Raw genomic sequence first — 24,613 nt, 5'->3', positions numbered from 1 at the left:
TCAACAGGTAATACGTTGGGCATATTGTGTTTTTGTAAGAATGGCTATGGCTCTGTATGCAATATACTCAATGGGATCCGGCGCACGGTGTAGTTTTTCCGTAGATACGTGTATAAGAGAAGTTCTCGGATGTGATCAATTTTCGTGAGATCTGCTCTGGTCAGCGGTAACATCAGCAAGGTAAGGCGACTGACCCAGCTTGAACTATGCTATATATAATGCCACACCAGCAAGTATCGTCAGCTTGTTGTACCTAAATGTAAGGATGGTAACACAATAATACGTTTAATTATTTGTTGAACGATCAAAACGAGACGACCGGGTTATTCAGTTACAAGATAATCGGATAGATCTAGAACAGTGCTGAGTGATAGTTACCTCGTGGTTTCCAAACGAAGAAGAACTTACCTAGCTGGTTAGTTACTATTAGCTTTAGCTGTTCCCTTTTGACGATCGACTAAAGAAGTCGGATGAATGAATTGTGCATGCGATCGAGCAATGCTATGCACGTACGCGTTTGAAAGGTTTAAGGCCGAGGTCGACTTGTTGTGGGATAAGCCGGTTATATACCACAGACATTTCATACATATACTTGGACTCGGTAGATCTTAAACAGACGTGCGTGGCTAGAAGACAGGCCCCGTTGCCAAACAGTAGGACAGCTTTAACAGGAGTACATGTGTTAGAAGACAGGGTGCCCTAAGGGAATATATATTTGAAAATCGAGTGACGCGGTATGTGAGCATTTTCCTAAATATGCACTCTGTGTGAGCACATGCATTACGTTTACACGAGACACAGAGCATATCAGTGCTTCGACGTTCACGAACGAGAGGCTCCTCTGGATAATAAAACTACCTTTTTTCTTGGTTTATTTTAATACTTGGCTTTTCTTAATACAGGATTATGGCTCGTATTGTGATATCGCATGAAGCTTCCAGGAAGTTCCCTTTGACCAAGTTTTAGGTAAGAAAAAAAGCTCGACTGGTTGCAAGCGTTCCGCTTCGCTGGATTTATGTCTCAGGCTTTCCCAACCACCAGACGGACGAATAGATTTAACATCAACACGCACTCCATCTTGTTAGCGTATCCAGATAACCAACCGTTTAGATTAATCGGCAAAGCTTGAAACTAGCCTTCCTAAAATATATCGAAATCCCATATACATTATTAGTCTATGCGTTATTCTGCAAGCAAATGATGCGAAGGCACTGGGTTGAGATTTCTACGCTTTAGTACAGTCGCAAGCTGAGGGATCGAGGCAGCCGGAGTCCTCGAATAATTGAAGTGTATTCAAGACATAGAAGTTCGAAGAGCTCTGTCATAACCAACGGTCGTCTCTTGCTATGAAGTTGATTCGAAAACAGAATATCTTATGGAGCATAAAATCTGCCCATAGCTGATAGCGGGCAAGGGACGTAAACATGGACGAGAATATGCTGATTTTCAGATCAGCTTGAAATTGCATTGAACGGCTCTGGTCTGACCAAAGATGCTACCATAAAAAAACAAGCTTCATGTAGACGCATGGACTACTTGAGTTTCATACTCTGTGTCGTATGTTTAGAGATCGTAAATGTAGGTCGTGATATATATATATATATAAAACTGTTTATTGGTTTTTAATATTCCGCGACGGGGCTAACCTTTCTGCAAAGTGACCTATTGGTAGTCATAACAGAGATTTCGTTGATCACGCCATCACATGGACACCTAAGTTCGATGAATTCTTATATGTACGATGAGACAATTTGTGTCTGAACTTAAATCGTTGAGCGCTGATATTGCCGCAATGACTAATAGCGTTTGCAACACAAAGAAACCAATTTGAAACATAATACCAATAAAAATGCAACGATATACGCGCACTGGGTATGGTAGCTAGAAATTAGGAAGGGTTATTCAGTAAAGGATTGCATTCGGTGATTATTTCAGTGTTGAGCATCAGACCCGACACCTCATGGTTGTAAGTCTGAAGCTCTACCTAGTCAAATAACACAATGTATCGTTGTTGCTGTTTTGCGACAAATTTGATTATCGACAATAAAATAAGGACACTACCAGTACTCCAAGGATTCAGCAGGGCATATTCATAACACGAACTTTGAGCAGATCAGTGTGAACTTAAAAGAATAAAACAGTTTAACGTACTTTTATTTACCGATACAGGCTACTTTTCGGAAATTAGCTGAGACGACTCATGAATGTATGAGTTTATTCTGACTTGGTTCTGTGTTGAGTTTAGAATGCCAGTTTAGGTGGTATGTAATTGCTGATTAACCTTTTGCTCTATCGGGTTTAGTGGAGTGCAAAATAGTTTCTAATATTTAGCGAGCGACACGACCCGCAGGCACGATTCAACTTTTAAGATAGCTCATCATGACAATATCCTGAAGTGCACAGCTTAGACCAAGAGCCGATCAGAAACGGCGAATCTGTTATAGATTACAGAATACGGAGCCCAATATTAAGCAGACTCGTTGCGTCACCGTTGAATGCCCTTTTTTATCAACCATTTTATCAGATCTGAGCTCCTTCTTTTTTCTTCATAGAAGCCTACCGAAGCCTCTTTTTTTGTTTCCGTGTACCTTAAAAGGGGACAGTCTTGTCCGCGCTCGCCTGCGTTCTTCTGATCTTGGTTTTTTCTGAAAAACTATTTGCCCGGCGTTCCATTTTAGGTAGCACACTTCTACAGTGAATTGAACATTGGTACTATGCTCTGCACAGTGTTTATTGAAACGGTTGAACTTCCCAACAGAACTTCCTTAGTTTTTTTTAATCAAAATGATTACCGAAAATTGCGCACTCTTTTGGCGTATGGAGCTACGTACATTACGGTGTACGAGCGCCTACTGAAAGCAAGCAGAAGATCTCCGACGACATGCTTCTCAAGCCGGAGGAACTCAGGTTAACTCGGCCGATTTGAAAGGACGCAACTTGAAGTACTCGTGTTATAAAATAATCTAATAACATGAAATCTTTTAAACATGACAGTGTCTACTCCATGGGTGCGTAAATAAATTATGGACATGATCTATTTATATGACGCATGCAGGTAAGTCTGAATATTACCTCACAAGTTAGCTTTCACTGCGCATAGAGTTCAAAATAATAAAACAGGCCTGAAAGTTGATTGTTACCGTACTTTTATATGCACTAAGTGAAACAAACAAGTAATATTAAATTTCTGTTAATATGAGATATAAGAGTTTGTATGGTACAAAGCTCACTCTATCCTATAATCCTGATCAGGACGTGTTCAGGATTTAACTAGTCGTCATACTCCAGGTATAGTAATGTATTGGATGTGAAAGGATCTTGAGTTGACAAACGATCTCTTGCGATGGCTACATTACCTATTTTTACGGATAGGGAGCCTGATGTCTAAATACGCATGAAAACAGTGTTGATTACGTCTCTTGATGAAGATTATGTGCAGACATCATTACCTCATCATTCTGGAGTAGCATTATTGCGATAATGACAGATAAATAAATAAAGAGATTTGAGAAAGTTATGCAATTTTCTCAATAGTTAACAAAGTTTGACTATTTTAAAGGATACTGTCTTATGATTTATTTTTAATCGCAGTATATTCGCATATATAGAGGAGAAGTTATTATTAACATACGAAACGCTGAATAAAAATAAATCACATAAACGATTCCTTGTGAAGTCTCCCCAACCTCTCGCGAGGCTGGTGAAATTATCTGGTAGTTTAATCGTTCTCTTTGATGGTGAACTTTGTTTAGAGAAAATAAGTTACGCAGCTTCATGGAAACAAAGAGATGACATAACTTTCTGGGTACCCTATATTCCCCTACATGTAGCTTTTGCACCGACATTCAACGATCATTTTCATTGGCGTGTAAAATACTTTTAACACACCATCGTACTTGAATCCTTTTTGTTTGCAAAGCAATATCGTTAACTTAGTAAAAGTATGCCGAACTTGTAAACTGCTCAGCATCATAGTACCCGAGAGTGATTCTAGTTCAAGCTAGGGGTAGATAGTTTCAAACTTTGTAGAGGTAGACAAGGCTTGATTTTGACGCAAATTAATTGCATGGAACATACGTATCATTATATGATAAACGTAAGGATCCTGCAAATAGATTTGTTAAGCTGCCTGATTTCACAGAAAATTCTATGTCTGTGATTCAAATAAAGCAGTCAGTATCGTAACGACATAACATTTCTCACAGTATAGTTTACATATCCAGCGTCTCAATATAGACGTAGTCAGGATGAATGAAATAATAACGTGAAAGACGCCGGTCAATTGTCGTACTGTCAAAATGTGCCTGAGAAATTGGGAAAGGTGTTCGAATTTTGTCTTGTTTCGTCCACAACGTAAGAGATTTAATTAAATTAATTAAAGAAATTAAGTAATAAAAAAATCAAAAATTATCATAGAAGGGCATCAGGTCATGCTTATTTCAATGTGCTTTTACTTTCAAACTGTCATCTAATTTATTAATTATTGAGTCTAAACGCTTTCAGAGAACTATTTGTTTTCGTTCAAATTGGCAAAATAATTGCGATTATACTACATCGTATATTGAATAAGCTAACAGTCCTGCCGATATTCTGTACCTGTATATAATGAATTTACTTCATATTCGTACGTTCAAACATAAGCGATAAGATAGTGATATACATAAGTGATAAGAGATATAACAAGAGAGTCGACGGATCAGGATCGTTCCTTCGATCGAGCCCTCTCTCAGTTCTAATACAAGCAAATTGGTAACAACCTTTTGGTAACGTAAAGCTTGGTCCCTTGACAACAGACAGTTTACATTTATGCTACACGAGGGCGGTAGTGTCGAAAGTTTAAGAACGAATGGAATCCTGCTAAGGAGCTGATAGCGGTGGCAGTATCGGGCATCTTAGCCCCGACTGATGGGCGGGACGGAGATGGACACCTTTCGCGCTAAATTCCTCAGAGGTCCTACGGCCCAGAGCTGAAGACTGTCTAACATAGGCGACAATACTAAGCGGTGGCAAATATAGTTCAGCAAACTGCTTATTGTGTCATGTGTTGACGATATCCATTGACTGGGCAGTGATCACTCAGTTTATTCGGGCGACAGTTCAGAGCAGCGCGTTCTTCAGGAGAAACATCAGCCACAGTCGTTGATTATTTTCAGACCGTCAGGTGATAGAAGGCGGTCAACTAATAAGCGATCTTAAAGGCGTTCAGATATATATACACGTAACGTGTGTACGCATATACGATGGTATTCATCAGCGTAGTGGTACCCTATCAAAGTTAAATTTCCTACGTACGAAGAGACGTACCGCGAGTATTATCATAATGGCAACCCAATATTGCAAAATAGTGTAGGTACGGGTATGTGAAGCTAAATCTCTGAGAAATTTATGGTGTTGTAAGCCGTATGATGTTCATCTGTATAACTTCTGCGTCATATGACATATGTATGTCATAGTTATGCAACTTAAAATTCTCGAACTGAATGTTTTGTCATAGCGGAATCGACACAGAAGGTAACTCGCGGCCCGACCTGCGCAGATTTGCATGTCAGTAAGTTGTAGAACCATAAATTCGAAATTATTCCTTACCAAAAAAAAAAAGCCTTAAAGCACAGGAAGGGGGACGGGGAGAGGTAGAGAAGTTAGAACTGCTAAAACTAACGAATTATACCATCTGCCATAAAGTCGTGTTCCCTGATTATATTAGCCGATTGAGAAGGGAGTTATGTTCACCGAACACTCATTCTGGCTGCCGTCACTGTTACTGCTGCAATCGCCGGACGGCAATGAACCAATGAAAAATTGCTATTCGTATAGCTATGAGTGTTATGCGTGATCTGCGTCACTTAACTCACTCAAATAGAAACTTATTTACGAACGAATGGCACCACTAACTTGGCTATCATTGCCCTTTCAGTGTACTTGGATGAAAGGCAAAATGAAGCTTCAAGCATCGGATACGATGACCCTATTATGTAAATATGTTGATTCACGTTGCCAAGGGTCTGCCTCAAAGAAGCATGGCCCGAATGCACACCACTCATTGGTGTGGTGCGTTTGTCTAGTTACTAAACTTCTATCATCTCTGGATAATAAAGAAAAAGTTCAATAAAATAAGCCGCTTTTTGTTGCTAGGCTCGCCTAGATGACGCGATCCGTTGAAAGGTACAATCGCTGGAAGTACTTGTGTTTTGCATCAGTCAACTTGGATGGACAAGTGCACCAATAGAACAAAAAGATGTTAAAAATCTTTTTCAATTCCCGGCTGACTATCAGCTTCTGTTGAATCGTTCTGGAATTAAACAGTACGAAGGGGGCCCACTACGTATTTAGCTCCCATCAATCCCTTGATAAAATTCGCGACGAGCAAGCACATGTTAACCCCTTTATGAAGTACTACTATACTATACGCCGTAATTCATTTTATCTCTTACTAATGTTGCGTCAGTGAGACGTCTTCCTGATCCTCAGCGTGAATTAAACTCGCGCCAGCATCAGGCTGATACTGTGTAGAGGACACGCTATCGTTTAAGCCATCTTTTTCGGGTGTAACAAGGTGTTAATGCGTGGCAAATAGATGTAGGCCAATGTAATAAAATATTCTTTACAGCGTCTCAAGTATTCCACATTTGAAATAGTTTTGCAAATACTAAGCTTTGAGGTGAAAGGGTAGATTGCGACTATGTAGATGATACGGTCCTCCATTGAACAAAGGGGGACCAGGTGGTCGTGATGCAAATGCTTAGAATACATTTGTCTATGGTATAAGGTACAAGTAAGGAGGGGGTGAAAGGAAGAGGAACTACGAAACATGAAGTACACTCGGTACTATGAAACTGCCAAAATTCGGCCTAATAAAGCATGTCATCGTCCAACGAAGCTTTCTAGCATGGTACAATCATACAAACCTTGTGTGCCATATTCTGATGTGTTTTTATGGTGATATGGCGGAAACTTAACATTAGTGTATATGTACATATGTTGTACCGTGTCTCTATGCGATAAAGCCAAACATACGCACACTTACAAATAGATATATACATGTAGCCATGGAAATATAATTTCGATTAGATCCAACTCCCACAGCACTATAGGCTTACAAATCAGCGATATACACTGTGGATAAGCAAATAGGAAGCATTTTATTCAATATTTTGTTAGTCTCCAGATATCTGGTGAAAAGAGAACGTTTCTTTTTGTTCGTATCTCCCTAGAATAAACAATTATTTAGTGATATAACCTTTAAAGCTCTTTTCCTTGCAGGTAAGCGGAGTGTTCATTCACGCTCAGTATCCTTGGATACCATGCAGGATTCTGCTAGATCAATGCAGGTCGAATCCTTATTGCAGTAGAGCGGCCAGTTTCACTAACGAGCCCCTGTCACAAAATTGCATCAATATATTGATCCGCATAGTGTGAAGATTAGAATAATAAACAACTTCACGTTTAACAAGATGGTCGTTCTCCACTTGATACGTCATACATGTATGCATTTCAGCCCACTTACAACTTTGTGCTGACCGCTATGATTAGCTAATAAAGTTCAAATACATACCTCTATATAATTAGTACTTCGAAAACTGATATGGTGATGAGGTTTTGAAGTATGCTGTTACCTACACTGAACTGTACCGTGTTCATTCATGCATTGCTCTAAAAACAAAAATTATACAGGCTGCGCAAACAAAGCTTGATAGCACAAAGCGTAGGCACGCATATTTTTCGATTTCCATCATTGCGAGAGTTACCCAAAAACGAAACGGTGCTGTCATCAACCTACAAGTATCAGACGCTAGAGTTTTCATCGTCCGAGCTTGAATCTTGAGTCTATTTAGTCCCTTCTAAATGAGAAACTGTGACAAACCCACTCTAACACACCCCTTGCCCAAAAGGAGTCAAGTTTTACTTAGTTGCTGTCAGCCCACCGCGGCTTTACTCGACCCGGCTGGACGACCTTAGCGTCCCCGCTGTTGTAAGTGCCAGATCGAGAGAGAAGCCCCAGACTTCGGCTAGCTGAGAGCCTTGGCGCGACCATTGATACGGATTGTGGTGTTGGCCTGAGATTGTGGAAGGCCATTTTCGCTAACTGCTAGCGAACCCTGCAACTTTCCATCGTCCTTTTGTCGCAAATGATCTTTTTGTGTTGTGTCGCTGCCCAATTGGACCTTATCCTTGCCGCTCCTACTTTTGTTTTGCCTTTTCGTAAGCTTGTCCGGTTTCAATGCACGCGTCTCAGACGACGAAAATGGCGGGACTAACAAAAGCTGCCTTCTGCCTTAACTGCATGGGAGCCACAAACCACACGATGTGAGGCTTGCCAATGGGCTATCGCAAAGAATGAATGGAATGGTCGGAAATAAATGAAAAAAAAAGAATTGCGTTTGTGGGCACGTCAATCTTTAGTCTTATCTGGAAATACAATAGTCGGTTGACATCTTTTTGGGCATATTATTTTTTTTAGCGACGCGTTGCTGAATGCACCACTAATGAAGCGTTACACGAAGTCTGTGTATCTGTTATGAAGAGATGGGAGAGTCTCAAAAAGACCTCGGCGGATTGGGCTGTCGCTAATAATAATAAATGCTGGTTCAGCTGAGGCAATTTTCAACTCGAAAAAATTGCCTGGGTCGGTTGTGAAGTGTTCGGATGAAAACGTTATATTCTCGCGATGTCCCCATCGGGACACATGAGGCAGTGCAGGTACAAAACAGGACGTAGACACGCATTGTTCCATGTTAGTAAGAGTGAGCTGTCCGAAGTAATGCTTAATAGGGACAGCGTACTCGAAAAGGTCATGTATTTACTCTAATTTTGTGATATTGCTTTTCTGTATATAAAGTGTTTGACTATTACCAACGAAGGCGAATAAGTGAAGAATCGGACGTGAAACCCGGAACATTTTTAAATGAAACCATTTTGTAAGAATCACGAAAGATGTGTAAAAGCATGCTATTACGTCTAGTTGCCTAGGGTCCATGTTCGCGTGCTATACTCTATTTTATTTGCACCTTTTTCTCTATCCTATTTATATATATATATCTCAGCAGAGGAGATCACACACCGGAGCCTTGGTCAGTTTCGACAACGAGTACACACTATGCGCATTGCTTCATGACAATTTGGACCAGATCACAAATGGGCGAGCTCAATTATTCCACTGGGTTTATATCACACGTATGTACAGTCCGCCGGAAAGGGCACTTGAACAGGGGACTGCCTGGCGGGCACACGACTGGCTTCATCGGATCGAAAAGTTATAGATCACATTTACTGATTGATTGATTGCGTCATCGCATCACAATCATTCTGGTCATCGAACTGGGTCGAAGGACAAACCTCTCTTCTCTATGAGTTAAGCGAACCGACCTAATGGAAGCAAAGCAATATTGTTTTGGTCTTTGACTTGAAATAGCCATTTGCAAACAATGCCGACGTCCGAAAAGTGACGTCCGATAGATACATAAAAACCATGTGTATGTACAGGTCGCTTAGGCGCATCGTAATAGATAATTTGAAGCTAGCTAGGTTACGTTATCCCAGCTACAGTGAATAATTGTGTTGGAGGTTTTTTTTCTTTTTCAAAAACTTAATGAATCCAAAGTCATTCTAAATTCACATAAATCATAAATAAATTCACATACAAATTTTAAAGAAAATTCACATAGTTCTGTGGGGATCGTTTTAAAGCCATCTTAACAAATCCAAATTGCCTTTACAAATCGAAAGGCAGTTTGAAAAACAGGAGTGAATTATATATTTACTAAGTGACTGTGGTCGCTTCTGTGAAAGCTACCTTCTATCTCCTATTATATGAAACGGCAGCCTTGTTACACGGCTGCCGTTTCATATATCCACATTAACGTATTAACTCTCTAACTTGCGCGTCATAGTATTCGGATCTGAGGGATAAACCTAGCCTAACCTGGAAAAAAACCTGTGCACTAGCTAATTGCAGTGCCGCAACATAAGGCCATTGTTTCAGCTAAGGATCGTACATTAGATATACGGTTAAGAGTGAAGACTAAGACCCTTTTTGTCAACGAAAAGAATCCCATTTACTATGAATGATTTATATAAGGAATAGTTAGCATTATGGTTACGTGCGTAGACTGCAATAAAATAACGTACGAAAATCGAGCCTGATTTATGATGATTCGCACCTTACTCGCGACATTAGGTACAAAGAAGAACGAGAGTAACGGACATCTGCCTAAAACAGAATGCGAGCATATATGGCTTAGACGACAAAGTTTATATGCAGATATCTGTGTTTTTATCCGCCAAAAAGGATTAGCGCACGAAGGCTCCGTGCATCTCCTAGTGGTTGCGCTCCTTTGTTTTTTTATTTAGAAATGACAGAATTCCTTATCCATTCTACTATAAAAACGCATACGCTTATGAAATTATCCTATGGAAAAGCACTTTTGAAAACTGCAGTATGTATACCGTACGCATATGATGCTGATGAAACGTGTGTCGCTATTAGTAAGTTATCATTCATCCAATAAGAAATAACTCCACGCACAGCTGTATAGACAAGGCAATGGCTCTCGAACTGCTCCACCAGCACCACCCGCGATAGTTTTCATATTGGACTATATTTCAAAATCGAGTGGTAAGAATTGCTTGAGGAAAAAGGTTGGGCTAAAGAGGCGCCGCAATTATGGACACTGTGCGTCATAAACATAGCGTTGGTTTCTAGTGTTCGAATCGTACGTTACTTTCAACGAGGGACCGGGGACGCTGATGCCGCATCTGTCACGTACTCTCACTTAACGGAAAATAGTACTTACCAAATGCGATGCTTTCCATAAGAGGGACACTGGTTTGCGCTGCACACAAAAAACATGCATAAATACAAGTATAACGGAAGCGTCGTTGATGTACATGGTAACTGGAAAATAGGTATGGCTGAAGGACGGAATTTAGCGACAGTAGAAGCGAAAAAAAGTAAAGGAGAAATATTTGATACGGAAGAATAGCGACCTACATCGCCGATTCACTAAAAGTAATAGATTGCTCTCTCATTTTACCTGGCCTTGTACGATACCACTATCCAATAAATGAAAAGTTACGTTAATGTTTAGTAGTACGACGGAGGATATCGTGAGCGACCATTGCCTCTAAATCGGATGAAGAAATAATTGCCCGCTGTTTTCTTAACTGGGAAGAGGAAAACAATGGCATGATGAAATAGGCGCAATCGTTTGGCGGTAGCTAACAAACGAACGCTACCGTCAATTGTCCGTCGTATCGGATAATCGTGTATTTGAAAGTTAGGACATTTTTCTTCCCTTTTGCTTTTCCACCTCTATAGAGCCCGTAAATGAAGATAGTCGTACATACTGAGTAGCAAATGATACGAAACTATCGTACGCTCGATAAGCTGGAATATACTTGTTGTGCGCACTGGCCAGCTAGTGGCATCAAATGCTGCTTCATATTGTCAGCGGATACGATTATATAGGGTCATGTATGGTCGTGGCCCATTTGAACACACTGAATCAAACCTTACTTTATGTATGTAACAGGTTATGAAATCTCGATCGTGTACTTTTTTAACTTTTAGCTTATCCATGCTATTGTATCAACGAAATTGTATTTCAGTCAAGTCAATTCGCTTCGTCATGTTTTTGGCTATTAGAAACTTATCTATAATTGATCTACAGTAAATTGTAAGTAACAATACGTTTATTTGTTTGCCGCAGAACTTCCTATAGAATGTGTATATTATATTTCAGCGTATTCTGAGCACACTTTGCAATAACATTATAAGCACTATCAAGATAGCTGATTTGCCCTGACCGGATACAAAACACGAAGCATAGAGATTCCACCAGATGAAACTCCAATCTACCTTGTGGTACTTTTACTCGTAGTGACTTCGTTTGTAGTTTGTAGCAGACTGACCACTCGGTAAAACTAGATTCTGTCGGACTGAAGTCTCGGAATCCCCTCGTAATATAAGTCGATTGGCTTAAAGTGGATCCCTCAAAGTCTGCTACAAAAGCTCGAATTTACCTAGAAAAGATACGCTTAACGGTGTCAAGGGCTAGATGATCTACTATCGATGTATTGTATTCTGAGGTCGTTTAGATGATTTATTGCAGATGACACTTACCACGTAACGTAGATGATCAAATGATACTAGTATGCATCCGGACATAATTAACTATAATATCGAACGCAGTTACTTGTAGAAGTTCCTAGTAGTCGATATATTTGCTTTGTGACGCAGGCTTTATTACTAAAAATGACACAATCTAGTTAACTCACGATTTGACAGATAAGCGTGACGTGGGTGGCGTTGCCTATAACAACTCAATTGTATTTTTCGACCGTGTGTCTCGACAAAGCAGTAAACGATTTTGCCGTGGGTGTCTCCCGTAGCTAGGCCAAATCCCATAGACGCTGTTCTAGGACGCTGCCTAGGATCACGCATTTTTCTGTCACGTCGACAATAATCCTTTCTGCTCTTTGCGGACTCAGACACGCAAAGTGGCCACTATGGTTTTGTTGCCTTTAAAGTTAAGAACAAACACAGTCCGTCATAGCTACGTTCGCCGGGCTGTCATACAATACAAAGACCACTTATTGAGATGAAAGGGATTTGTGACTCCTGCTGTTGAACGTCTTGCTCACCGGACGGGACATGCTCGGCATTGTATCATATATTAGAAGATAATAATCTTGTCCCGTTTAGCGAAAACAATCCCGCTAATCGTTATTCAAAGGTAAAATTGTTACCTATTCGTTTTCCTACTAAATAAGCCCTTTTTTTTTTATAATAACAATTAGTTAGTGATTAATTCAGGCTAGAGCTGCCATTTATGTGAATGGCGCGCCATTTCTAAGCAATCAGTTCGGAGTACGAGTTGGCAGAATGACGTCTCCTAGTAGCATACAAGAAACTGGATTGAACAAACCACTACAACGTTTGCAGAGCTGTAGATAGCAGTTTCAGTGTTTTTAGTAAGAGTAGCTAACAACATCATGTCTCTGCACTTTCTTCGTTCAGACCTTAGATACCCATCGAACTTCATGGCCAGCGCACCCCATCAGCGTGATTCGTTGTTCTTGACAAGAAAAGCTTTGGAACTCGACTAACCTACTTATTCATATGTGGACCTACATGTCTGACAACGCATTCTGGTCCAGCATAGCAGCACAACGAGTACTTACCTTTGGGTTGAGGGCGGTTGTTTCAGTTTTCGTCTGAAAGGTCCCGCAAGACCTCCGCAGGAGCCATAAGGCAGATGCGCCTGAAAGAAGAGTCGGCTCCGACGTAGTGGCAGCAGTAATAGCAGCACGGAATAAACATCGGGTTTTTAATGTCCCAACCTAACGGATGACCGCGTCGTCAGCTGGTACCATGATCGCGGAAGGCGGCTGCCTACGAACAAACGCCAAATGATCTAGCAAATAGTAGAAGGTAGTTTTCATCTTACTCTTTATCACTCTTATTTCCAAAATGTCTTAGGTAAGAGAACGCGCCCAGGCAGGTAGTTCGACGGCCTTTCAATGGCCCCTATGTTTGGATGACTATGATGCAATAAACAAAGGTCTCGCGTTTCTGGCTTTAGCCTCTGTGAGAACGGAAACCGTAAGACGGAAACTTGAAAGACGTGCGTTTCAAAACCGCAAATACATAATATTCAATGTTGTTTATAATAGGTCAACTATTATAACAGCGCATAGAACGCAAACAAGGGCAACTCCCAACCGACGAAATCTATAGGTATTTATATACAGTCGACCCGAGCGAGTCAATGTTATCATATTACGATTTGTTTGACTCTTGCTCAGTAACTGCGTATAAATAATCCGGGCTCTTCGGTAGGAAAATGGGCTTATTCTAAAAGAAGCCCGGGTTCCAGAAGCTAGTATTGTATTAACCGGCCAGTACGAGATCCTTGATTTACCCACGGCCGCGCAATAGTTTACCTGATACGCAGATAAAATTTTTTATTAACGGTTTCACGGTGGCGTGTCTTTTCTTCCCCTGGACGCCCTGAACGCAAAACATGAACACTATCAAACGGATTTAGTTTCGCCTATAAGAGGCGAATCGAAAACAAAGCAAAAATGATTTCGGTGGTGGATGATTTTTTCACAGACCTGATAAATTTTCTGGTCGGCTTATCGAGGCTGAAAGATATGTCTCCATTTTATTTGGAACAAGTTTTTATCCAGTACCGCCAGTTTCGGATGAACGCCTTCACGAAACCGTGTGCAACCACACGGAGAAATCCCGAAATTAAACTGATTACTCTAGATACACATTGTAATTAAGGAACAAAAACGATTCAAGCATTTGGTGACTTACCTATACATTTGTGCGTATTTTTCGTTTTAGTCTCCTTCGTATACATTACAACAATATTAATCTATGGGGGGAAAAAATTTGTTGATCCGATGACACGGAGGATATGATACGCTGCGAAGAGTATAGGCCAACTTCAATAGCGTAACACAAACTCTAGCTGTTTCTGATGGGGCTGATTTCATTCAAGATAAGTTATTGTTTTAATCAGTGTCGCATGACGTAACTTATTCCATTAGAGTAAGTTGTTCTGGAAGGCAAAACGTTTGAGCCGATAGTACAACGAGGGCCTACTGGAAAGATGAGGAAGATATCAGGGGCTAATATAATTGTGTGCGTCTTATAGTAGTAAATTTTTAGATGCACAGTAGACACCTGAATTGTTACTGTGGCTCATTGTTTGGAGTCAAGAGCTAACCTGAAAACGTTTGATGACTTAAATTTACTACAATATTTGAGTAAATTTATTATTTTGAAAAAATTACTAAGGTAGCTGAGCCTAATGCTCGGTTACTCCAAATTTGTACCTCAAACATAGTGTAGACGATTATGCATGTTATAATACAACTAAATGGGTATAACTCTCTTTGAATAATCATACGCCAACACGAATTCACAGGTGTACAGAAACGAGAGTGTTTTCAATATATCGGATATTATGATTTATAAGGGTTTTTTTTTTTTTTTTTATAGTTTATAAGAAGTTTTCTATGATATTGTTGGTATACAGGCGGCTAGAACGACACTGAACATCTCTCATTATAGGTGTCTGTACGTGTAAGTAGCATCACTAACGAAACACAGTACAGCCTCAATGTTGAAAGTTCAACGAAGACAAAGTCAGCTCTCAGTAACTTGGTACTGGGCTAAATCGTACATTTAGGCTCTATTCCTGTGTAGGTTACGTACGACATGATCGTTTGCTATAGTGCATGCATGCGTATATAGATATAGTTCGTCATAGCACCCTTGATATATCTTGATACATGTTAGAAGAGTTGCGAAAAGGCGATCCAACCATGATCGACAAAAACATGCTGAGAAGGCGCTGGTTCGAGCTACGCCAATAATGTGTGCTGTATGAATGTCCTGCCTAACTAGGGCCGTCGGCATCCCCTACCATCTCTCAATGGAATTCTCTAGACACTCAATTTTACGAATAAAAATTGATATACAGAATGAGCTCAGCGTAAGTATTACGTAAAACTGGCTAGAAACACTGTCATTATCCTGTTCATACAGTATGACCATTAACTTATGCAGCCCTGGTGTATCGCTGCGGCCGATACGGGTCTCCTCGTGCATCGCTGACGGTAAAGACCGACGCCGACTTCAAGCGCGCCCGAAGGTATGCTTACCACGACGGCCCTATGCTTCAGCCGATGGTAAACTAATAACATGCTTGGCAGCAGGGTTATTCTTATTCTTATCTGGTCATATTTTCCCGCTTTGGTCAAGGCCGGACAAATTAATCTTATTAACGCTAAGCGCTCGCAGTTTTTGGCGTATTGGCTTCAGAAAGTAACGATAATAACAGGCTGTAAAGCAAAATGTTATTCGCTTTAGAAACAGCTGTGTCATTGGATAGCATTAACTCGTTCAATTTTATATGAGTTTCCATCTTTTTTTTTTTTGTTTTTTTTTATTTCTTACTATGCATAGATATTAAAAAGAGCGCTTCACATGCTAGAAGTACAGGGTCACTCTGATTAGCGATCCGATTATTAATAAGTAGATTAGTATTTTCATATAATCAGATCTCATGTTTACATTTATAGGAAATAATGGTACCGAAGGGGCTTGGTGATAGTAGTAGTTGCTGGCCATTTTACTTAGCACGTACCTGCCACAGGTAAGATAGACTACGCGTCGCAGTTCAAGTAATAGCTATACGGTCGGCTGCTTATATTTGCGGCCATTCGAAAAAGCTATAAATCATAATAGACGGGCTTTTCAACGGGACGAGGAGCGAGACGAACAGAGCAAGCGAGAAACTGAGCGAGGGAAGATCGGTATCTGCTCGGCTGCAAGTCTTTGGGCTCTCGAAAGCCTCGTGTGATTTTTGAAAATGATCATCTGCCAGACACAACTGAGGCACGGGCTGTAGTTGAATCTAAATAAGGAACATGAACATAAAACACTAGGGGATATCTGGCAACACGCAACTATAATTTCAACGAACACATGGAGAAGTCTGTTTTCTGCGAAGAATATCTCAATCTGGACCTTTCCATCGAGACAAATCTGTGTCAGATTGCAGTTTACTGCGTTTTTATGAGCACCGATCTGAAAATCTTCACGCAACAAAACACGCGTCCAGATATGCAAGACGTAAGGTTCATATGCTGGCATACTTTTCGCGAGTGTGTCTAGAGAATCTCCTTTATTGCCAAGCAGACGTCAGCCTTTCGCACACTATCTGAAATTAGATAAAATGAGTTATGCTGAAATTCATTCTTTTTCTATCGCTTTCATTGGGATCAGAAGGAAGCGATCGCTCTCCAGCATCACATGGCTCTCCGAGAGCGCTGCATCATGTGCCAACTTTTGGTGCACACAGAAATATGTATTTGTTTACCGGTGTTGAATCAGTACACAGCAATGAAAGACGAAAGCTGTAATACGTAAGGTCAATATTGCACACAGCACACTGGCAAGGTGCCTACAGAGCTAAGCTATCATTCTCGCACACGATTTTATCAGCTTCGTAAGTATTTGACGCCTATACGTTTATTACGTTTCAACTTTAGAGGGACTACGGCGATACGCATGATGCCATATCACGCCGAGGCTAAAAGGTCCTTAGCATTACATTGTATATTCGTATCTGTGAGATGTACTTGAATAGCAATATACCATACGACAGAATAGCAACAATTGATGCTGAGCGATCAAAGTTGCTGATTTCTACTGTAGTCTTACTACCATCTTGATACATAAGCGGCGGGTATTTCGTGCGATACTGAATTGTCTTTGAACTTTGAGAACACATACGTATGCCCAAGCTCTTTGGTGCATTGTAGTTTGTTGCTAGCCTTTCATACCTGTGGACGCATCACGCATAAATACAAGCGGGTCAGCCAGTTTTTTCCGGTCACAGCCGCTTGACGATACACGTTATACTATTCTGTCGACAACGGTAGCGTGAGTTCATCTATCTTCCTCTGCTGGTAGACGCGTAACGCGAAGGCGATCTGTATGCAGAGGAGGTACCGAAAGACGCTAACAAACAATAACATATTTTTGCTCACTCATACGTTAACACTCACAGACCTATTTGACATCCAGAACGAGTCAAAGGATCAGGTACCGTTGCATCTTTAAACTGGCTTTCTACTCTCCGGCAATAGAATAACAGTCTCTAGCTTTATGGCCTTATGTAAATGGACCTGTAAACGGAATGGGGTCGAAGGCTGGAATTACGATAGCCGCTAGCGATTTGCAGATCGGTTTCGCAACCGTATCAGGAGCGGTACAAAGCGGAGATACAGAGCGAATGACACTTTGTAAACCGTTCATGTCAATTATTTAACCATCAGCGTTAGAGTATTTACAATCAATGCGCTGCCTGACGAGGATATCATAGAAGACAGCTAGACGTGTCGTAAACAGCGTGTGACGTGGCTCTCGTTTCAAGTTTATTTTTTGCTTTGCTGAGCAGCGCTCGCTACAGAGCAGCCATTGCTTCTGTCATCAACGCTGGTTCTAGTAAGCCCGGTACGTGTTTGCTAGCGTCACGGCAACAATACCCTAATTTGATACTTCGTGAAAATATATGCACAGACGTGGGCGCCCTCGACTGCGTGTGTCGTCTTATCTGTCCTTCGCATAATCGGAGGAAATTGCTCTTTGTTAAGTTATGGTAATGATAGAAATGGGTCATACCATATGGGCTGGAGATTACGTAGCGATAAAGTTGTGGGCTTAACTCTAGGTTACTACGACAGTTATTGCTCTATATATTCACGCTGGGATAATAGAGATGATTTATTTTACCTCCTAAAAGAATTATACAGAAATTGGAATAAAAACTATTAACGAAAGATTGTCAAACAGTCCGCTCAAAACTTTTGCTCCGGTTTCATGCACTTCTTTCTCTCTCTCTCTCGATATATAGATGTGTGTGTGTGTTTATAATGTTTCCTTAAAATTAATGGGAGATATTCGTTGAGGATTTCCACAGGAACAACTGTATCCGCCTAAACGCCTTCGACGTAGTCTGTTGGCAATACCGGCAGATCGCTAAAAAACGAAATAAAGCGATAAAATTAACATAAGAACACCGACTGTTAGACTTCACTGGCTAAATGGTAGTCTACAAGATCGGTTGATTGTTGATAAATGGCCACAGGTTTAAATTCTTCGGTTTAGTCCATCAGCATTTTTCTTTAAGACGCAATATCTCTAAATATATTCTAAACGTATTTCAAATGCCGTAAAGTGTACGCTACTTTAACGATAGCCGTAGAAGCGTTCATACTCGCAGCGAACTCTCATGTCCGGCCATATCCACATCGAAAAAAGATTACTTCAGAATTCTAAACGATACGAGCTCTCACATCGGTTGACTCTCAGATACATTTTTTGTTTATTCACCCTCTGCTTATTTCCGTAGAAAGGGAGTTCTAGCAGCCCGATTTTCCGGGCAATGGTCTGCTGGTCGTCGAAAAATCTTCACGACGCTGCTAAGCAACAGTGGCTGAATTGATGATGCGATTCTCTTAAAGCTTTCCCCCCACTGTGTCCAATTCAGACGTAGCATCGATAGCTACAATACCCACCGTGTTCATATTCGTGAGCCATTCGTCAACCCCTTTCGGTCTGCATACGATGAAAGATCGGCATCCCTATCTACTTCTCATAGGTCCGCCACCCTGTCAAAATGAAGATGGTCCATACTTTCCAACCGCAAACCCGAATTCATTTACGCCAGGAGTAACACCTATAGTACTTCGACTTTCAAATGGCGCGCTGTGGCAAAAACGTATTCATGTAGCGAAGTATCGTGGTCGTAGCTTTACGACTGTTACCCGAGGGTCGTGGGGTGCTAAGCTATCTAGATCTATGATTCTTCTGTTTTTGGCCATTGGCTAGTGAATCATTTCGCTCTGCGCTGACAAAGCCGGTCACAGCTAAGACACCGATACAATGATCTACAAAGCGATAATGATCGTGGATTGACGTCCGTTCGGTGCAAGCTAAACGCACGGAACAGCTTTGGCGGTATGTCCACTAGAATGCCGTATCTATGACGCGCATTTTCATGATATAATACGTTGAATGTGTTGCAAGAACTTTACGAGGCATTGCAAAATCCTCGTGGATACGTATACATCTGTATTTGTGGAAGATGTTATGTCGGCCGTTTGGATGGTACCGTTAAAGGAGGTTAGGAACAACACGCCATGTTACGAACGAGACAAGCGATAACGGCCTGCCTCAATCAGACGTTCACCTAAAGCGGCGAAATTCAGACCAAGCAAGTGGGCAAGAATCTGGTGGGCTCTAGTTCTCCTTGTGACACGAATAGAATAATAGTATTATGCAAAATATCAGGCGGTGTACGTTTCGAGGATGACCCAAACTTGAGTTGGACTTGTTTTTAAGAAATCTCTGATAGACGCACGCTTGTTATGGATTAAATAAACTACATAAAACTGTCTCGTATTCCTTTAGATGAATCGCTTGCAGTCGATTGATGAACAATGCAAAGCGCGTTCCGTTCGAGCATCTGTAACTATATGGTCACTCATAATTTGGTTTAGACATTGGCCTGTGATACATTGGCGGACTGATGTTACTGAACGTCATTAATTACTATCACAGTCGAGCAGACGATGCGATCTGCATATATCGGGAAGATAATATGACACACGTATCCTCTATCTATAATTAGTAGCCATGTCTCAATAATTTCTCGAACAGAACGCAGTGTTGTCTGGCTTCATGCTACTTCCTGCATTATCACGGTTCGAATCAAAAGTTAGCCGACGGAATTTGATAGTCTATCATATCCGTGTGACGACAAGATCCGTCTGATTTCTTCACTAAGGCTTTTCAAAACAATTGTTTTCTCGTGGCCCGAACCTTGCACAGGTACTGAAGTAGAGTCATATTTTGCGAATTTTTGGGAAGGAACCTCGCGTTTTCGGTGGTTCAGCGAACTTTCTGATTTTACAACAATTCGTCCTTTTCTAGACATTCCGACAACTGGCACTGTCTGCAGCTATGACACGCTTGTCATAGTCGTTGACTGTTTAACGACTGTTGGTAGCAATGAGAAAATACTTTAGTGAGATTTTTCTTGTTCCCTTAACGTCCTGGCTGGGGACATTTTTGTTGCAGCACCCTTACTTTGTTCCATTAAACACGAAAATATTGGCCGTGTAAAAGATTTTGGCCGGTTCTATGAAATTTCTCAGGGAGGCGATGGAGTATTGAAGGCTCATCTGGGCTGAAGAGGCAAAGTCAGTTTAATAAAATCACCTCAAAATTATTAATTGAGAAAAACGTATTTTCTAGTAGAAAATTCTAAACCTTCCAAAAAATGACTGCCATAATCCGATTAAATTACCTCTTGTGTTATATGTTACGCGATTTATAACTTGCGTATTTGTATAATTTGTTAATGTTTCATCAATACATATTCAGGGACGAGAGGTACAGGCTAGGTAATCATATTACCATTGTCCTTCTAGGAAAAATTAACATACACAGTGACTTTCTGCTTTGACTATCTTTTGGGAGTTTGGATTTTTTTTTTTACCCCTAAATGAATATTTTGGGTCAGGAAAAGTTAAAGGTATGCTTTAGTTGTCGATTGAGACTGGCTGAGTACATGACACAGGAATAGCTTCTGTGCCCTTTGGGAATTTTGTCCTTCGTGGAACTTCAAATGAGAACTCATATTCATTCCAACCTAGCAAAAATTTAGTCCATTGGTAAAAGCATCAAAGGAACGAACAAGAGTCTTTCAACGAGCTCTATTTTGCGACGTTGTATAGAAAAAAAAAAAGTTTACTGGAAAATAATATAGATTATTGAATTATAGTGACTTTTGCTCTGATAATAACACACCGCTTTGTTTGGCAGGGTCGGTGCAAGTTTATGAGTGGCACAATGGTAAGAGAGATTAAACAATTGTTTCAAAAGTCACGGAACACCGTGTTTGGTCCACAAAACCGAATTCCGTTAAAACGATTTTACAGTGTTCTGCTTGTTTATCTGTTCTCGCTTTCTCAGAAGAATGCATTGAATGATAAACCTCACACCAAGGTGTCAAAAATATCCGCAAGATGGTAAGGTCGTAAAGAATATGATATAGACATAGGTAGTTTCATGCCAAAGAGACAGCCGTTTGATGGATCGTCTGTAATGTAAACTGGAAAAATGGAATGTAAAACTTGAATAATTTAAAGCAGAGATGCAGCTTAATGACACACGCATTAAAGTTGTTTGCGAGTTTTTCTCCGCCAAGTTGGGACAGATCCGCTTCTGCACCTGTCAACCTCTTTTCTGTTTATTTTCATGGAACGCTTGGCCCATATCAATGGGAAAGAAGCCTATATATATATATATATATATATATATATATATAGCCAAGTATATAAGCTACTGTAAATAGTATTTACTTTCAATCAGGAGGACTAGAGAGAGCCCGTCTTCAGCGAGGATTTCGCCATGCAGACATGCACACACATAAGCCCTGCATATATGCCAGGCCTTTGTCAACTCTCAGCCAGGGCGCTGCTGCTAACTGCTGACTCAATGGTAGCATAACACGGAGATGGTTTACCCTTGAATGCAAATACCTCCTCCGGGAGATAATCTCGAACTCGCTCACCGAATCGACGGAATGAGCTAATGAAATACATTACAGCATATGCGTCTAAATATCCCTTTGTAGTGGAGAGTGCGCGGTCTATTCGAAAGTGACGTGGATAAGCTCTACCACCTTTGCAGTGCTCCCACCAGCTTATGGACACATATTATTGTCTCAACAGGTGTTAGACTATGAGCCGACGTGACCGCTTCATATCGGACCGGATCAGGCTTTGAACCCCGCCCGGATCCCAAAGCTTTCCTCGTTGTGGCACGCCCTAACGCTAAGGTCTAGTTGGCTTAGAATGTCGTCCCATTGCAATCTCGCAGTAGCTGTAGCTACCAGTTTTGCTGCTGCTGCTGCTGCTGCTGCAATCCACAACTGATGCGGCACCAAAAAGCTGAGTTAGGTGCTTAGCACACGCACGTGTACCTTTCCGTACGCGGACCACAGCTAAGCCTTTAATTCACCTGTTTTATGCCGGCGGAAGATTGGGGTAGTAAATGAGGAAAAACCATGGAAATTAGTAAAAAGTGAGTATGGGTGGCCAAGCGTCACTATTATAGTGCATCTTGTTCTCGATGTCCGTTTCTCTGATGTTCCGCTTAGTTCAGTTAGTGACAACAGAACGTGAAAGAGAGCTGACAAAAGACCATCAAATGCAATGAATGTATATCACAAGATCCTATGGTTCTAATGGGTCTCTAGAGAAAACCTTAGATCAATAATCCTTGACGTCGCAACGGACCGTCTTGTTTTGCATTGAGCCGCAATCAGTCGATTCCAAACATTTCTGTTGAGCCGGTAAAAGGGAATCTTGCAAGATGGCAAATTGTTTTGTCCGTCGTTAATAGTAGGAGCAGACAATTAGAAAGCAGGTGCGCCATAATCTAAATAAATCAATTTATAGCATATAATAAGACATGGAATGGTTCCGATTCTACTTTCTATGGTGACGCCATGTCGGCCAGCGGCTATCGGCTTAATATGATATCAATAAAGTCAGGATATTTACATCAACAGGTTGTGTTCCTATTGAAGGTCCTTGTCACACATCCTTTACTCTGAACAAATCGTGTCCTCATGCGACCCTCACCAATGCAATGTAAAAATATTGACCCGATACTTTAAAAGGTAAGCATTAGTAAGCAAATGTAGCTCACCACTAGCCTAAATTTAGGCAGACAGGCAAGGTCACCAGTCGTGTTAATTCTATCTCGTTACCTAAACGATTCGCTCCTTTCGCGCCTCCTCGGATACTTTTAGTATTGAAAGTATTAAGGACAAACATTCTATTGTAAACAAAGGTTATCTTCATGCGCTAGTCGGTGTCTACGACAGAAGCAATACATACCTATATCCTCACCTACCGACTAGCTCTACGTATATGGGCAACTTAGTGGTTTTCCGTATTGAGTTCAAGGTTCTTGGCTATCGGGTCGCTGCTTTTCTAAATAAAAAGTAACGTTTAATAAAATCTTTAAATTAAAACGCGTTACAGCTTTAATTGACTGGGGTGTATGTAGTGGCTGAATAATTGAATTATAGCTACCAAGTCGGTAATAGAATTTGTCTTCATTGTTGCATTTTACATTATATTTACTTGAAGAACAGAACACTTGCTTGGTCATAAACATATCGTTCCGTTTCTACAATCTAATAATGAATCACAGTGGTTCGATAACTTTGGTATGGAAAGCTCTTGTAAGTTCTAATTATATTCGAATTAACTTTAAAAGACAGCCCTACGAGGTGGGGCGTCTGAATGAACATCTTCCGTTTCTAAACTGCGTCTAAATAAAAGCAGATTCGAACGACTCTTTTTTTACATGCTTCAAATGATATATATATATATATCTATATATATATATATGAGAGCTCGTTAAGATGTCCCTCACACACATGCCATATATAAGAATTCCAATGTAATTAAATGCTGGGCTGATATCACGCCAAAAGTCCCAAAAATGCGAAGACTCCAAAGGACCAGAAAATTTTAAAAATGCAAAGAGGCCCAAAAAGGCTAACCGTGTGAAGTTATCTGGACGATTCAACAGACAATCGATATTTCTTACCTTAAAACGACCGCTGGGAATTTTTGGATTAAAAATCTAGGTATATCAGAGATGGCTTTTTAAGCTAGTTAGATACAACTGTGAGTTTGAAGTTAAGCCAAAATAAATTTCTTTTTCAGAAACCTCATAAAGGCAAGCGATAACTTAGATCATCGATTTCGCCTAGAAGCTTGTACAGCGTGGAAAAACGTTATAACAGCTGATCTTCATCAACATTCTGAAAGCGACGCACTGTTCTTCGCCCTGATAGGTTTATTGTTTGTTTTGAAAAAGCTAATTTTTAACTGGTGCGTGGTGAGGTGGCGCACGACAAAGTTTTTCCGAATCCGAATGTACCAGTTTACATGTAGCTACATTAAAAAGGGGTCGCATGTAATTTTTAACTATGCTGGGAAA

At 40.6% G+C, this 24,613-nt stretch overlaps 1 protein-coding gene and 1 long non-coding RNA gene across 6 annotated transcripts in view; one reads left to right on the top strand and one right to left on the bottom strand.

Moving 5' to 3' along the window:
* The window catches only part of LOC111247094 (somatostatin receptor type 2-like), a 240,402-nt gene that overhangs the window by 21,685 nt on the left and 194,104 nt on the right, over window positions 1-24,613 (top strand). The gene's annotated exons all lie outside the window — the stretch shown is intronic.
* LOC111247096 (uncharacterized) lies at window positions 11,682-17,784 on the bottom strand. Of its 4 annotated transcripts, none has more exons than XR_015323296.1 (5): window positions 17,365-17,784; window positions 16,164-16,739; window positions 13,180-15,858; window positions 12,274-12,517; window positions 11,682-12,018 (listed from the first exon to the last, which is right to left on the bottom strand). It is a non-coding gene; the product is annotated as an uncharacterized LOC111247096 (long non-coding RNA). The 4 variants fall into 4 exon arrangements; XR_015323297.1 differs by having other exon boundaries at window positions 13,180-13,390; window positions 17,365-17,781; XR_015323295.1 differs by having other exon boundaries at window positions 13,180-16,739.

Source organism: Varroa destructor, unplaced genomic scaffold (genome assembly GCF_002443255.2).
Source record: "Varroa destructor unplaced genomic scaffold, Vdes_3.0 BEIS01000003.1, whole genome shotgun sequence".
NCBI classification, from domain to species: Eukaryota; Metazoa; Arthropoda; class Arachnida; order Mesostigmata; family Varroidae; genus Varroa; species Varroa destructor.
This window is presented reverse-complemented; position numbering and strand designations above follow the sequence as displayed.